A 17,805-nucleotide genomic window follows, 5' to 3' on the forward strand; every position below is an offset into this window, starting at 1 on the left:
CCTTCCTAGGAAGGACTGTTATGAGACACAAATGTTCCTGGAGCACCAAGTGGTTCAAGTGTGAGATGCAGTGAAACAATCCATGTTGCCTGGTTCAAAGCAGAGGCCAGATAGGGAACTGGCTCTCCACTCATTGCTGCTCCATTCTCATTTTTCCTCACTCACACTCCCCTTCAATTATACTTTCCAATAAAATACAAGCACATACATCCTTCCTTCTGGGAAATCCAAGCCAAGAAGTTGTGCAGATGTGAAACCTGAACCTACCATATTTATTTTCCCAACATGAGAGGAACTTGTTGAAGGATAAAGCCAACCCACAGGCATGGGTGAAGCTGAAGTGATCACAAAGAGAAGGAACTGAGCCCACTGGACAAAGTCAATGCTTTGAAACCTGCTCTACTTCTGGATTCGGATGTTGTGAAACAATACTATTTTTTATTGTTTAATCCATTATAAAGTTAGATTTTCTGTTAATTGCAGCTGAAAGTTTACTACTTATGGCTTGTTTAATATTTCAGTTATTATATGTGAATTTTTTCCTTTACTTTTATACTTAAAAAGTGGTTTTCTATTGCAAGATTAAGTAAGTCAGTAGTTACCTTTTCTTCCTTGGCATCTCAATGTTTTAAATTAAGATGTTTCATCCATGTGGAATTGTTTTGTGTGCATGGTGTGAGACAAGGATCTAACTTTATCACCATTCTGAATAATTAAGTACTGTGTCTGCACAAGCCATTTCTTCATTTTTTATTTCTCCTGATTGGTGATGACATTGTTATAGAATCTCCTCTGCTTACGAACTTAAATAGGAATCAAGCTATGTTCCAGAGCAAGAGTATTTTGACTGCATTTGCCACCAAAGAGTGGCATTGGTGGTCACCTGTGGTAATTTTAGTTCACTTACTACATGTGTTTGCTTTTTTCACTGCTAAATTTGAGTTCTCTAATATCATTAATCCTATTATATCAGATAAACACAACAGCAGTGTGAATATAGTAAGATAATGACAGAAACAAAAGTAGATATCATTTTTAAGCAGTTTTAAAAAATAGAACATTACTAATGATTGCAAGCACTCAGAAACTGGTAAATATTGCACACATGTGTAGAATGAATAGTTCCACAGTCAGAAATGACTCTGATGGCTGGGCACGGTGGCTCATGCCTGTAATCTCAGCACTTTGGAGCCTGAGATTGGAGGATTGCTTGAGGCCAGGAGTTTGAGACTAGCTTGGGCAACATACTGAGACCCCATGTCTCCAAAACAAACAAAAAAATTAGAAAATTAGCCAGGTGAGGTGGTGCTGCCTACAGTTCCAGCTTGTTGGGAGACTGAGAGGTGGATAACTTGAGCCCAGGAGTTGGATGCTGCAGTGAGCTATGATCACACCACTGCGCTCCAGCCTGAGCCACAGAGCAAGGCCCTGTCTTGAAAGAAAGAAAGAAAGAAAAGAGAGAGAGAAAAGAGAGGAAGAGAGAAAGAGAAGAAAGAAAGAAAAAAGAAAAGGAAAAGAAAAGAAGAAAAGAAAAGAAAAGAAAAAAGAAAAGAAAAGAAAGCAAAGGAAAGGAAAGAAAAGGCTCAGATGGACAAAAGCAAATTGTGCAACCTAGGAAAGTGTCAGACTCCTCTGCAATAAAGAATAAACTACACTAACAAAGCTAATGGGAAATATTTTGGATGTGGGCTAAAGAAACATGATCAACATCAGAGGCTTGTTTGGTAAATGTTCTGAGAGGATATGAGTTTGAGAAAATAAAAGCTCTATATGGTGCGAATAGGCTGCTGATCCATCCCACTTCAAGGCTCATTCAAATCAGCACATCAAAGTGTGCAGCAAGATAAAAGGTGAGGTTATTTTAACTGCTGAGGGTCTCCAAACACATACAGAGATGTTCAAGGAGGGAGCAGCCTACCCTGAGAGGTGTTATCAGCCTTCACGGAACTGACATGGTTTCCTAAAGGATAAGTCATTGCAGGAGGATCAGCAAGAAGCTGAAGGGTGTGCCTGGGTTTAAAGCACTGAAAGACGACCTCTCAATCTGGTTCAGTGGGAATGCACTGGGGGAAGCCAGCGCAAACAGTACCCTCATCATCACTTGGGCTTATGAACAGATGGACCCAGGAACTACATTTCCAAATCTAACTGTTCATAATTCTAATCTATACCAGGCTCTGTTTTTGGCCATTTATACTGTTCTAGTCACCAATCTGTCAAGTCTAGCACCAATACGGTACTGTTTTAATTATTCCCTCATGATTTTTATTTAAAAAAAATTTCTTGGCAATCTGTAGCCTTTATTCTTCCAGATAAATTCTAGAATCACTTCAGATTGAATTAACCTATAAATTACAATCAGAAGAACTGTCATATTTATATGAATTTTCCTATGTACAAATGTAGCATATTTCTCATGTATTAAGTCATATTTCATGCTTTTCAGACAACTGTGTGATTTTCTTAATGAAACTATAGCACATTTTATATTCTTCTACTTTATATATTTTTTGTTGTTGCTTTATATATTTTTGTATTTATTTTTAAAAGAACTTGTTTTTTTATAATATTTTCTGTTTTTTTGTGAAATATAGGAAAGCTTCTGATGTCTATATATCTTTTCTGCATTATAAAATACTCTCATTGGCCTTAGGAGTTTTAAAGTCAATTTTTTTACTAATTACTTTTTATCTTTTTCTATGCTCTGGTAAAACATGAGAATTATTTATCTTTTCAAAGTTTGAAATAACACATTTTTCAAATCAGCTGCAGTCTTTAACAAATTTTTTTTCTGTTATTTTTTCCTTTTAAATCAATGTTGAAAGGTCTTTTTCAAGAAAACGATCTATTTCTTTGAATTTATCACTATAGTGTTTTATATAGTATTGTGTTATTTTTTTTTTTTTTTTTTTTTTTTTTTGAGATGGAGTCTCGCTCTATCGCCCAGGCTGGAGTGCAGTGGCGCGATCTCAGCTCACTGCAAGCTCCGCCTCCCGGGTTCACGCCATTCTCCTGCCTCAGCCTCTCCAAGTAGCTGGGACTACAGGCGCCCGCCACCACGCCCGGCTAATTTTTTGTATTTTTTTTTTTTTAGTAGAGACAGGGTTTCACCGTGGTCTCGATCTCCTGACCTCGTGATCCGCCCGCCTTGGCCTCCCAAAGTGCTGGGATTACAAGCGTGAGCCACCGCGCCCGGCCAGTATTGTGTTATTTTAAAAGTACCATGTCTCTTATCCTATCTTTTTTTCCTGATTCAATTTTCCTAAGGTCATTTATTGTGATCATTTTTTCTAATGTACCAAGTATTATTTTTAAAAGTCTGTTTATCTAATTTTCCTATTTCATAATTCATTAATTTTTATTTTATACATACTCTTTTACTCTCTTAATTTTTTAGGTTAGTGTGGTAATCCTCTGAAACTTACTTGGCTGCTTAATTACTTTCATTTCTTATTGCTTAATAAACAAAAACATATAATGGTGTGAATTTGCCAATGATTCTCTTTTGGCCATAAATCATATCTTTTGATAAATACTCTCTCGTTTTAGGAACTTTTTAACCAGTTTGTAATTACACTTTTGATTTCCTCTTAACCCAAGTTTTTAAAGAGAAATGCACAGGTTAAAAAATAAACTCTTGTTTAATACATATTAATGGAACCTCATTATTATATTCAAATTATCTTAATCTACTTAATAAAGAGTCGCTCAGATATATTAAAGTAACCTGTTTTTCTGTAAATTTCTTTTTTATCTTTCTTATAGGTTTCAAATACATTTTGATGTTATTAATTGGCACATAAATCTGTTTCGGAAGACATCATTTATCAATTACAATGACCCTTTATCTTATTTTGTGCAATTTCTTTTAATTTTAGTTTATCTGAAATTAATATTGTCATTTTTTTATGCTTGAATTTGCTTGATTCTGTTACATATGTATCTGGGAATTTTATAAACCGAGAGCCTGATAAAAGCAGGTTTGGAAGAAATTACATTCCCTCTTGCCATCTTTTATTTGGCCCTCCATGGGGGTAATTGAAAAGACCACGCAGTGACCCAGTGTGTGAAACTACCTCCCTCTGTGAGGCCACAGTGCCTGCCCCACCCACACCACCTTCCTGAGGCTTTGTACCTCTGCCACCCTGAGCAGGGAGTGGTACTTGATCCAAAGAGAGCCTCTGAAATGGCTGCACCCAATATCTCAGCAGGTTACCCCATAGAGTGTTGAGTGGGCAACTCAATTATTCCCTCACCTGAAAGAGTTTGAAAGCAAAACAAAGAGAATCCTTTTGCAAGAGTGATGTACAAAGCCCTGCAGACATACAGACTTCTTGTGCAAGTCCTATGGAGGAGAGGAGATGAGAGAGCAATCGGTTGGTGGCATCTGGGGACATTAAACAGTGACATGGACACAGTGTTGGCCTGCAGTGGTGAACCAGTGAGGGAACAAGTCCTCTGGTTGGGGAGCTACCTGAGGCTGGAGAGCAGAGTACAGTCAGGCCCACAGTGGTGCAGCATACCAGGTCTCCATCCAGTTGGCTGGGACAGTGTCCTGTGCCCCTTCTTCCCTGAATCCCCTTCTCACCCTAGATGACCCAAGAGTGTCTCTGAATAACACATTGCTTCCCATTTTCTATTCATTACGCTTCAGTAAACTTTTTTATTTTCTTATTTTGCAAGAATTGTTCAGTTTTAATTCTATGTTTAAGTGAATGATTTAAATGCTTATTTTCCCACTTTCTATTCATTATGCTTCAGTAAACTTTTTTATTTTCTTATTTTGCTATGCAAAATACATTGTTTGATTTTATATGTCCCAGAGACTTGAAAGGATTATATCATGTTCTGAATTCTTCAGTTTTTCAAATATATCATTTCACTAAGTTTGAGTTGATATTTCTATAACTATTAAAATAAAAACATGGAATGCAATCTCTTGAATGCTAAGTTGAACATGGGAAGGGATTTAGCATGGTTTTATACTTCCTTGATACCCCTTTTTCCTTTAAAATATAAACTGAGATTTTTTTACAAAGTCTGTTAATAAATCACTATTCTTTTTACAATTCTTAACTCATGTTTCAAATCCTGTAACATTGACATTATTTTTAAGCTACTACATTTACAAGAATTGTTCAGTTTTAATTCTATGTTTAAGTGAATGATTTAAATGCTTATTTTCCCACTTTCTATTCATTATGCTTCAGTAAACTTTTTTATTTTCTTATTTTGCTATGCAAAATACATTGTTTGATTTTATATGTCCCAGAGACTTGAAAGGATTATATCATGTTCTGAATTCTTCAGTTTTTCAAAAATATCATTTCACTAAGTTTTAGTTGATATTTCTATAACTATTAAAATAAAAACATGGAATGGAGTCCCTTGAATCTTAAGTTGAACATGGGAAGGGATTTAGCATGGTTTTATTATACTTCCTTGACACCCGTTTTTCCTTTAAAATATAAACTGAGATTTTTTACAAAGTCTGTTAATAAATCACTATTCTTTTTACAATTTTTAACATGAGTTTCAAATTCTGTAACGTTGACTTTATTTTTAAGCTACATTTACAAGAATTATTCCGTTTAAATTCTATGTTTAAGTGAATGATTTCAATGCTTATTTTCTCATATTTTTATACTTCAACTTCCACATGTATTATAATTAATAAATACCTGCATAGTCATTTCTAGGTACCAAGAATTTTAAGTACATTAGAATAATAACTCAATCCTCACAACAGCCCTATGAGTGCTAATATTGTCCCCATTTTACAGATGAACAGAGGCACAGAGATAATAACGCTCCAGTCACATGACGAGTTGGCAACAGAGACAGCACTTAAAACCCAGCAGTCAATCAGGCTCCAGGACCATGTGTTTTTTTTTTTTTTTCTCTCCTTTTCAGACAGGGTCTCACACTGTGGCCAAGGCTGGAGTGCAGTGGCACTATCACATCTCACTGCAGCCTCAACCTCCCAGACTCAAGCTATCCTCCCACCTCAGCCTACTGAGTGTCTGGAACTACAGGTGTGTGCCACCGTATCTAGCTAATTTTTTGTTTATTTTTTTATAGGGTCGAGGTCTCACTAGGATGTCCAGGCTGGCCTCGAACTCCTGGGCTCAAGTAATCCACCTGACTTGGTCTCTTAAAGTGCAGGAATTACAGGTATGAGCCATTGTGCCCAGCCCATTTTTTTTTTTTTTTTTTTAGATCTGCTCTGCTTCCTATCATTTGTAAGTTAATTTTAATTAATCTTTCTATAGGTTGTCATTTTTTTTCAAAAACAGTACTTTTGTGGTATATTTTCTGAACCCTTATATGCCAGAGAATGATTTTTACTTTCTTCCATTTATGAAATCCAGATTAATTGTGTTTAAGTTCACCTGGAGAATATCTTTAAACAAAAAGAAATTCTGCTATAACCTTGCTGTGTTCTTCTTCAGCATTCAGTGACACTGAGGAAGGGTCTGATGTCAGCTGGATGTTTAGGAGAATTTTTAAAATCTTTATTCTTCTTACAATGTGGCAAAAGCATTATTCACAGAATAACTTTTAGGAAGAATCCTGTGTTTTGTTTTTGTTTTCCTTCTTCAAAAGAGTGCATTAAGAAACTGCCAGAGCTAGAAGGTAGGACTCTGAAGGCATGTTCCTGTGGCAAAGGAAGCTGGTTAGACTGCCAGCCTGAGGCCATGGTGGGAGAGAGGAGAGAAATGGGCTGATGGGAGAGAGGAAAGCCAGTGCGATGACAGAAGGCCACATCATGCTCTGCAGTGGCCTCTCTGACCTTTCTCAAGCCTCTAAACTCATAGATGCAAATAGATTGTTTGGTGTGCTATGATACAGGATCCATGGAAATTGATGAAGGGCCTGAGTCTGCCATGCAAATTGATAAGGGTGGAATGGGCAGTGTCTGGGAAGAGGCTAAAGAGGAAGTAAACTCCCCGGGAATTTTCAGAAGTCACTTGGGAAGACTTCAGTTTGTCTCAGTCAACAGACTTAGGGATTAAAGACTGTTTACCTGTATCTGTCAGAGACAGGGATTCTCCAGGTGACATTTCCAGCAACCATCTATTTTACAAATTTCTCTGTAGACTTGTAGCAGTATTCTAATGATCAATTTTACTGAGAAAGTGATTAACACCTTCCATCTACATGATCAGATGTTTTCTTCAGCTCAAAAATATTTTATTAAATAATCATGGTAATTAGGAGCACAAGTACTAGAGTCAAATAGCTAGGGTATGCATCAAGGATTTCTCATGTGTAAGTTGAAGAACCGTTCGCAAATTACTTTGCCTCTTGGTGCCTCGGTTTTCTTATTTGTAGAGATAAAACTTTGCTTCCACTTGTACTGTTCCATGCAGCAGTAATTATGTGCTTATGATGATGTTTTAGCACAGACCTGGCACAACACAAGGGATTGATAAAAGTTAAATGTTATTATCATTGCATATTTGACTAGTGATTCTATTCCAATTATTCTAGCTCCTTCCTCAGGAATGCCTATAATTCTTTTGCTATTTCTCTACTCAGAGGCATTTATATCTTTGCTTTCATTTCATGTTAATGTAAAACTTCTCAGGTGTTCTCTAAATTACTGGTTTATTACTTTTTTCTTGTTCTTTAATGCCAATAATGTGTGCTTTTACTCTGCTACATTTTCTTGCATTTTTTAACCTTACTCATCTCTTATTTCATCTACTCATGTTTTTATTTCATTACTTTCCTTCCTAATATGACTGTCACTCTTTTATGTAGACTGAATTCTAGTGCTTCTTAAGAATGCAAAACTGTTTTCAAATTTTCATCTTGTTTCTATATTAAATGGTTTTTCATAGCCGTTCACTTTTCTTATATTTTGATATGCAATTTTACTATTGCTTTAAGTGTTTTATGTGTTTATGGATTCTAATAATAAACAAATTGCTTCTTCTTCCTGGAAGAGACATGGACCCCAATCTTCTGGTTACCCATGAGCAGGCTGTGTTGTTTACCTGTGGTTCTCCTCTCTACCTTCCTGGGTGTGACTAGAATCTTGGGTTTGCAGCTGAACATCGGGCTGACGCATAGGCTGAAGAAGACATTTTTCTGATATGGAACTTCTCCATCTTCTATAACTTCATCTTTGAAATACATGAAAATCCAGGGGATATCGTGGTACCAGTGTCCTTACTCTACCTTCATCTAAAAATCTTTACTTTGGCTTACCCTTTCATTTATTCGTTTATTCATTCAAAACAAATGGCTATTTAGTAACTATGAATAGCATGTCTACTCTATGCCAAGCACTAGTAATAAACTACTAATAAAATAGATCTGATCTCATCTCTCGGGAAGAACCCACAAATAATCCCACAAATATATAGTTGTGAATTATTGTATACTGCCAGGGGAAAGAGTAATGGAGTGAATATATATTCCAGAACAAAAAGGAATCCAATCTTGGAAGTGATCAAGGAAGACTCCTCTGGCACTAACATTTAATCTGATAATTGAAGGGTGAATGGGAGTTATTCAAAAGAATGAGAGGGAGAGCATTCCAGATGGGGGAAACAGGACATGCAACACACAGAGGCAGGACTAAAAGAAAATCTGCAGCTGGAACACGATGTGTAAAAGGTAAGATATAATGCAATGCTTTGGAAAAGTAGCCTAGGCCAGCTCAGGTAGGGCCCTGCCAGCTCTTTTTAAGGACACCGATCTTCATTTTAAAACCAATGAAATGCCACTAACCAGGTTTTAAGCAGTGTAGTGATTGATATGCTAGAATTGGTCTTTAGATGATCAACCTGATTGGAGAGAAGAACATGAATTAGGGTGTCAACCCATGGACACAGTTAGACCAGCTAGGGGCTAGTGGAATGCATGAGAGAAGATAGTAGCTGCTACCAGGGTAGTTGAGTAGGAATGGCAGGAAGTGGGCAGAATGGAGAGATTTTATGAAGAGCAACATAACAAAATGTGCTGGAAGAATGGAGACAAAGAAGAGTGAGGAGTCAAGGATGCCCCTTAGGTCCTGGTTTGTGCAGCTTTGCTGGTAGAGTTTTTCATTAAGTTTAAAAAATAGTTTTGGAAAGAAAAAGCATGAGGTTATTTTTAGTAAGATTGCAATTAGAGGAGCCATGAAGACATCCAAGTAGAAATGTCAAAAGGCAGTTAAAATACAGATCTGGAGCTCAAAATAAAGGTTTGGGCTTAATTTGGGAGATTTGTGAGTCTTTGGCAAATGGATCTGTGCTCTGGACGTCTTTGAGATCTCCAAGAAAGAGGAATTAACTTGCATAAAGAAGTGGGTTAGGACCGAGCCATGTGGAACTCCACATTCATTGGCTAGGGAAGAGAATAGCCAGCAAATCATATTAGGTGAGAAAAGTCCACAATGCAGAGAGAAAATCAGGAGAGGGCATATGAATGCAGCCACAAGAAGAGGGGGCTTCTGGAAGGAATAATGGTCAACAACCTCAAATAAGACATTTTGTCACCTTTAGCTTTTCTTTCCTATTTTTCTAGCCAGGACTGTAAAAAATGTTGTTCTGGGGGTTTCCATCTGTAAGTAGCCATAGAAATGGAAGTATTAGTTGGGAATGGGAGGAAGTGAAGGAAAAAATTCAGGCTGGACAGTGAATACTAATTGTGTGGAAATTTTCTATATGGTGCAAATCCTGTTTCTCAACCAGAGAAAGGGGCTAGGATTGGGGTTAAGACTACACAGACTCTGGAATTAGACTGCCTGGGTTCAAATCGCTCTTCTGCTTCTTCGCTAAGGAGACTTGAGCAAGTTTTCTGTGCACAGTTTCTTCATATATAAAATGGAAATATAAATATTACTTATCACATATTGTGGTTGTGAGAATTCAGTGAATTAGCATTTGCAAAGTATTCCTGCTGATGCCTGGTGCTTAGGAACCCTTAGTGATTATCAGCTGTGCTTACAACTTCGAGTGGGCAAGCTCATTCTCTTCCCGGGGGTTGGCAGAGGCGGACAGCCAGTGTAGACCTCAGTAGAGCCTCCTTGGCAATCTGTTCATTGGCATCCTTTTACCTGGTTGCAAGGATATATTCTCTATTCTGTTTCTTCACATGAATTTTACAGGGCAGTAATAGGTTATTAGCCAGAGAATTGTTGTATGGTATAGTTTTAAAATTTTATTTATTTGACCAGATACTTGAAGAAGTAATCAGCCCCTTATAACAGACAGAGCTACTTGTCAAATAGACTGCCAAGAAAGGGCTCTGCAAGCTGATACGACCCTTATGTTTTACTCCCCTGAACAAATAATATAACCCCTTTCAAAAGTATGCTGTCAGCACCCTTTACAGCAGGCTCTTCAAGGTTGCTCACCTCGTGGCCCAATAATAAGTCAGCACCACAGAATATTCCACAATGTTGTAACCCGTCACAGCGAACAGCTTGTGGTGTGACTTACTGAACCTGAGTCTTATTTTTTTTTCTGCCTGTCACCTTAGGAAACAGCTTATTCATGATCTTAGGCCTGTGGTCTTATTTTCCATGGAACATGATGCATTCATAAGTCACAAAAGTTCAACAGTATGAAGAGTGAAGAGACCCATTCCTTTTTGCCCACATGCCCAGTTAACACACAAAGACCTCAGCATTGCCACATGCAACTAATGGTATTGGCCACACCTGAATCTTCCAGAGGATTTTTTTTTTTTTTTTAACGTTTTCTTACCCCTACATTTCAAATCACTAAATATAGTATATTATGACACTGACATTTTTTTTTTTTACCTTTTTAAAAAAATATCTTGGGGAGCTTTTTAATTAGCATACAGAGATTTCCCTTCTTTTTTAAAGTTACATATTATTTCACTGTGTGGATATATGATGATTTATTTTAAAGGCCCTTATTGACAGACTTGTGGTGTGTTTGCTATTACAAACAAGGCTGCAATTAACAACCTTGTAGGTATATCATTTTGCACCTGTGCAAGTATATCTGTGGGATAAATTCCCAGGACTGGAATTACAGGTCAAAGGGTATTTGCATTTGTAATTTTGACAGATATCACCAAATTGCCCTCCATAGGGGTTGTACTCATTTAAATTCCCACCAGCAATGTCTAAAAAGGGTCTGTTTCCCCACAGCCTTGACAACAGGGTATGTTTGTGATCTTGTGGATTTTTGCCAATCTGATAAGTAAAAAATGGGATTGCAGTGTGATTTTAATTTCCATTTCCCTTATTATGTATGAGCTCATGCATCTTTTCATTTAAGAGCCTTTTGCATTTCCTTTTCTGTTAGCTCTCTGTTCATATGCATGATCCATCCATCCAGTGGGTTGTTCCTTTTCTCACATATTTTAAACATGTCCAGTCCTTCTCCTGCCCTCTGCTACCCTGCCTAATTTTTAATGCACCATCCTAGGATCCAATTCTTGTGTTTTTGGTCAAGATCCGTTCTTTCCTGAATTCTCTGTTAATAAGCACATGAGCGTGTGTGTGCAGAAGGGTACATGAGACTATTATTAGAAGTGGAACGAAGCAGGGACGGATGGCAATTTAGGACTGACATTCAAACTCTGCCTTTTTTTTAAGTGGTGATTCTGGCAGACTCTCTCCACTTTAGCAGGGTTTCATTTCTTCCCAGTTCTGAGAGAAATGTGCAAATTAGAGAATATGTGTAACCTTGCTAGAGTGGCCCCCCTAGAACAATTATTCTCAAGATAGTAGTTAGGAAAATGGTGGAGCAAAGAATAGAATTTGGGGGAAATTGTCGAGGAGGAATTACCCTTAGAACCACCTGTCAGTCACCTGGAAATCCATCAGTAAAGAAGAAAAATGGCCAGGACTCTGTCATCACTGGGGGAAGGCAGAGTGAGTGTCATTCATAATAGAGATGCTGACATGGTGGGAGAGATCTTCTGTGACATGCTCCCTGCCAGGAAGAAAACTCATTTCCTAGGTGTACATATCTGATCTGCCCTGTGCTTTAAAATAGAAATGATGAGCCCAGGTCAGGGGCTGCCCTGGGGTGGGAGAGAAACCATAATCAATGCAAAAATTGGCCTAGTAACATACACTCACACGAGGTAATGGCTTACTCCATAATACCGTTTAAAGTGAAACTCAGGAAATTGTTTAATATATGACCACCAATTCAATCAAAATAAAACCAGGTGACTTTGATCTTAATCTAAGCTCTGTCACTTATTAGCTATGTGTCCTGAGACAGGTTGAACTACTTTTGGGCTCAGTTTCCTCTTCTGCAAAATGCAGAGGCGTGTTGTAGCATCTCAGGGCCCTCTTTCAGCTTCATGCATTAGGATTCTCTGTAGTACCACAGCCAGGTTGCTAGCAAACAGAGCCATACATTTCATTTCTAAGCATCTAAAGGAAATTTACTTTTAAATAGTAGTTATCACTAGTGGAAAAATAATTGAAACTTATTTGTGGTCATCCATTCATGCTTCAAGTTCCAAGTCAGGTTCTAAAACCTTCCCAGTTGCCACTGACAACTTATTGGCCTCTTCACTAGCCCATCAGCACCCAAACACCTGGGTTCACAGCAGACCTGACTTCTCTCAAGTTATTTTGCTGAGTCATCTTCCAACTTCCATCCAGTAAGTTTTTCCTTTTCATTTTTTCCTTTTTGTAAAAAGAAAAATTCTCAGGCAATCTCCTTTACTCTTGACACTTTGGCTCTTACTTGCATGATGAAAGGAAAAACATGATTACATTGATACTGGATTTCCATACTTGAGCCAGTACTATGATTAGGCATCCTATATGATGTCTCATTCATGTTGTTATTGTCATTGCTTCTAGATTTAAATGATCAGATGTGGGTTTTCCTTTAGTATTTTGTATTTCTGATCACAGAATCTTAGAGATAGAAGAAACATTAAATACATCTTCCAGCTCCATCTCCCACCCATTTCAAAATGTCTTATACAGTATCCCTGACAAAGGGCCATGTGTTGCTGAATACTACAGCTGACAAGAAACTCACTACTGCACAGGAAGCTAATCACATTGGTATCTTAATAATGGTAGTATGTGACTTCCCATTTTACCCCTTTAAAAGCAGTGTGACATTGACCCATTGTTCTTTATGCCTTTCCTCATTCTAAACTATTAAGAATCCAAAACTCAAAAAGAAGAGTGACTTTCTCTAAAATTATCACTTTCTCCAAATTGGGAGAAAGCACTTGGCAGTTGGTAGTGTCAATTTAGTGTTTATTTAACAGTAACAGTGCCAAATACCAGCTATAATCTTTAGTAGCTGTTTTGTGTCAGGGATGCAATTCCAATTATTACATTTTATGAATTTATTTCCATCAAGGTTGAGACAATCTATGGATGAGTCTGGATTGGAGTACAGAAGTAGGATTTTGTCATAAGCTTTGTTCATAAGACATGACTTCAGGAAATTCACTTCTCTGAGTTTTGGTTTCCTAATAGTATGTAAAATAAAGACAGAAGACTAGATAATTTCTAAACATCACCTCTCCTCAGCTATAGCTTTTAATGAGACAATGACAGTGCTATACAAATGGAAGATACCTAAACCACTGATAAATAAATGAATGAGTGAATTGAATTTTTATGACCCAACAAACATATAAACAAGGTAGATAACCATCCACAAGACATAGGCTCAGGGTTGCCAGAAAGTCTTCAGTTACCACCAATATCCATGAACATTCAGATCAAACATGACTTTCAATCCTTGGTGACTTCTGAGATGACATTTCCATTTTAGGCTTGTCAGTATTTTATGATATTAATAATGCTGGCTCATTATAAATGTTCTCACACCTGGAAGGGGAGCACTGAATTAACCTTATGAATTATTGGGTTCTTTTCAAGAAATTGTTTTGATGATGGTTTAATGTATTGGTTGGCCTAGGAAAGGGAGTGGGTCACATGAGCTACTGCTAGGTTAGTGAAAGGGTCCCTGTGGGAATGCAAAGAGGAGTGAAGTAACTAAGGGAATAATTATTTGAGTGAAGCCAAATCTTATTTGCATGCTCAGCCCAGGCCAGTCACTGCTTACGACATTGATACACATGGAAGATTATTTTCTGGCACAAATCTGTGTGTGGAGAATTTAGTTGTCTGTGGAAAATAACAACTACCAGAACTCAGGAGAAAAATTGCCTCCCTAAACTTTGTAAGATATCAGTAGTGATTTTCCCCACTGAGGGCTAATGGAAGAAGTTGGGCCTTAGGGAATAATCTGAACACCCAAGAAAGATTTCCAAAATTGAGAAGATTTGAGTGATTCATGACAGAATTTAGCAAAGAATTTCACTACTTAGCTTTCACCACCATGTCCTAATAAATTGTTGGTTTGGCCCATTGTTTATCTGGTATTACTCATCTGAGAAATAAGAAAAATATAGCTAGCATGCAGAAGAGGAAGAATATTTGCTTGAGAATTAGGAGATCAGAGTTCTGGTTCCAGTTCCATGACTTAGGGCTGTCCCTTTTTCATCTGTAAATGAGAGGAGAGATGACTGCTAGTGTTTCTTCCACATTAATAGTCCATACACTTTTTATAAAACAAAAGAATCATATCTACCTAAATTTCACATCTTCAATCCAGAAGTCATTGAACCTATCAATTGAAAATTTCCATGTAATTCAAGTGGTAAATTCCTGCCAGCCCACATTTCTCTTCAAGATAAGCTCTTAATTCTAGACTATATATTTTACTTACCCTCCCCTTTGCAAATGGTAGTCACCTTTTATCATTATACACCTTCCTTTTTCCTCTAAAGGTCTCATTTTTTTTTTCTAAAGGTTTTTACATCCACGAAGCCCTAGGATAAACTAGACTTTTTCTCTAAAATCTGCCCCTGACTAGAGTTGTCAGAGAAAATGGAGGACACCCACTTACATTTGAATTTCAGATAAACAATAATGTTTTAGTGCAAGTATGTTTCATGAACATATGTGTGATAAAAATTATCTGTTATTTATCTGAAATTCAAATGTAAGTGGCATCCTGTATTTTGATTTGCCAACTCTAACAACCCTATCTTTGACCAGACTTCTCTCTTCTTTTCCCCAGATCCTATAGATCTGTTTGAGTCATTCCATGTGTACTTATATTATTATTCATCATTTTGAGTGTCTGTGTCTGTCTGATTTCCCTAACTAGATTAGAAAATCTGTGAGAGACACAACTGGGTGTTACACATTTTGCATCTTCTCCTACCCCCAATGGCGCCTTTCATCATTTTGTAATTGGTAGATTCCTGTGGGACTCCTTCACAACTGATGGACTTGTTCCCATTTATCAAAACGTGGCCCGCCTCTTCCTCAAGCAGACTCAGACAACATAATCATATCACATTTGCCTAGACCCACAGGAAAATAGGATGAGACTCAATGAAAATTAACACTGGGTCCAGAGCAGTTGATCAGTGTTACCAGCAACAATGAAAAATAGAACGTAATCTATTTCTAGTGAATTAAAAAGTTCTATGAAGTCATTGCAGAACTGCATTTTTGGCTAGACAATTTTGTCCTAGCTACCCTTTAATCTATAATTTCTGTCTTGCAGGACACTGAACCAACCTCCTCGCATATTTGAAATGTCTTGTAAGGTCCTGAGTTCCTTTTTGTGTCCATGTGCAAACATTCAACATTGTATATCCCTGCTCCCACCAACCTACCTTTCTCCTCAAAATAAAATTCTTTACTTTAACTTCCTTTCAAAACTGAATCTATTTTTTTCCCTTTTGAGTGTTACCTCCTTCCACAGATTACTCAACATTTCCCAAACACACCTTGAACTTTTGCCTGCCCTTCTGCTTCTGTCTCCAATGCTCCTCACCCTCTGCCTCTCCAAATCCTACCCATTCATAGAGTCACTGGCCTGTGAAGTTGTAGAGCAAAAGGAGCCCTAGGAATCTGGTCTAACTACGAAGAATGATGAACCTCAAGTCTATGCAACAATGCTCGGGAGCAGAGTGACTGAGCCACGACTCAAAAGTGACCCCAAAGTCTTTTATTTGTTCCCTTTCCATGTTCCTTCTTCAAGGATCATCTTTAGCTACCACACCATCTCTTTCTGAAAGATTTTACTCATCATTGCAGCCAGAAATTTTTTCTCTGTCTTTTTTTTTTTTTTTTTGAGACGGAGTCTCGCTCTGTCACCCAGGCTGGAGTGCAGTGGTGCAATCTCAGCTCACTGCAAGCTCCGGCTCCCGGGTTCACGCCATTCTCCTGCCTCAGCCTCTCTGAGTAGCTGGGACTACAGGCGCCCGCCACCACGCCCAGCTAATTTTTTTTTTTGTATTTTTTAGTAGAGACAGGGTTTCACCGTGGTCTCGAGCTCCTGTCCTCGTGATCCGCCCGCCTCGGCCTCCCAAAGTGCTGAGATTACAAGCGTGAGCCACCGCGCCCGGCCTTCTCTGTCTCTTCTAACCTCAGGTGGCATTTTGGTTGTAGCCCTCTTGAGATACTTAGTCCTTTTTAGGTTGCGTTTTTGTTATTGGCCAGGTTCTGAGAGAAAGCTATTCCCCGTGCTAAGAGCAAGGATACTGGGTGGTCCCTGGGGTGCTGTTTTCCTAATGGCCTGGTGGTGCAACTGGAAAGAATAATGAGTAGATGGTATTGCCCAATAGCTAGATAATATGACTAAGGCCTGAGTAAGCAAGGGCTATGACTATCCTTAACATTCTGGGCAGTGTTTAGGGTAAAGAAGCCACTGTGGGAAAAGGGAGCAGGGTTTTCTGGATGATTCCAGGGTTACAGATTAAGTATGGTGGAGAATAAATGGTCTTGAGCAGAATGTCACCGTATCTCATTATATTCAACCTAAGCCCAGGATAACTTGTCATAAAGAGAGATACATAAAATGCAAAAACCTAATGTAACTCTGACTGTGATTACAGCCTTATCCAAAAGCTCTGGAGGTAACACCAGTGGAAGCAACCTTAGAAGAGGAATAAGTTGGCAAGAGGCAGGAAAGCGCTGAGTAAGAGCTGGCAGTGTCAATGTCAGCATGAGATCAATTATAGAGTGAGCTGTGTAAGTGCACATGCGGCAGCCTCAGGTCTCAATGTCAGAATGAACTGGCTCACCAAAGAGCATCAACAAAAATTCCATACAACAGCAGATCACACTTAGTCAAATTTCAGAAAAAATTATACTTCATATGGGAAGTGTTGCATCAACAATCTACCTTGTGGCTATTAACTGACTTTAAAGAACATGGCTTTATATCAACATCATTTTCTTTCCAATGTTTTCCCCAATGTTGAAACAAGAGGAGTGTATTTAGAGTCAACGACCACACATGGCTAACCTCTCAGTGAGTCAAACTCTCAAATCCTTGCCTTCAATCGTTGTGTATCTAGTCAACAAACAACCAAGGGGTGGCTCCTATGTGTCAGGCATGGAGCCAGGCCCTATATGCTGCAGAAAATGAAACAGGCATGACCCCTGTCATCATTGAATTTTGTCTCATGATGCAAAACCATAAAACACCCTTTATGCACCATTTGACACAAGAATTAAAATATCCAAAAAGTTTTAATATATCGAGAGTAGGAGATTTTATAATGAAAACCCTTTTTTTTTTCATTTTTAGGAATGTTTTATCATCAGATGTAAGCATCATGTTCAAGGCACTGAGTGCTTCATAAAAAAAAAGTTCCTTTTCCACCAAAACAATGCCCTGATTTGAGTGCTTCATCAAGAGAAAGATTTCTCACGATAAACTATATTCTAAGCACTTAGATCACAATATAGTAAATTTTCCAAAGGAAGTCACTTTTGCCAAGATATAAAGGCTCATGTACATAAATTCTATGCTT

At 38.0% G+C, this 17,805-nt stretch overlaps 1 long non-coding RNA gene across 1 annotated transcript; it reads left to right on the forward strand.

Moving 5' to 3' along the window:
• The first annotated feature begins 4,181 nt into the window (after positions 1 to 4,181).
• LOC134732010 (uncharacterized) lies at positions 4,182 to 15,653 on the forward strand. The gene is made up of 3 exons (XR_010114823.1): positions 4,182 to 4,526; positions 6,082 to 6,174; positions 15,546 to 15,653. It is a non-coding gene; the product is annotated as an uncharacterized lncRNA (long non-coding RNA).
• Positions 15,654 to 17,805: the final 2,152 nt, after the last annotated feature.

Source organism: Symphalangus syndactylus, chromosome 1 (genome assembly GCF_028878055.3).
Source record: "Symphalangus syndactylus isolate Jambi chromosome 1, NHGRI_mSymSyn1-v2.1_pri, whole genome shotgun sequence".
NCBI classification, from domain to species: domain Eukaryota; kingdom Metazoa; phylum Chordata; class Mammalia; order Primates; family Hylobatidae; genus Symphalangus; species Symphalangus syndactylus.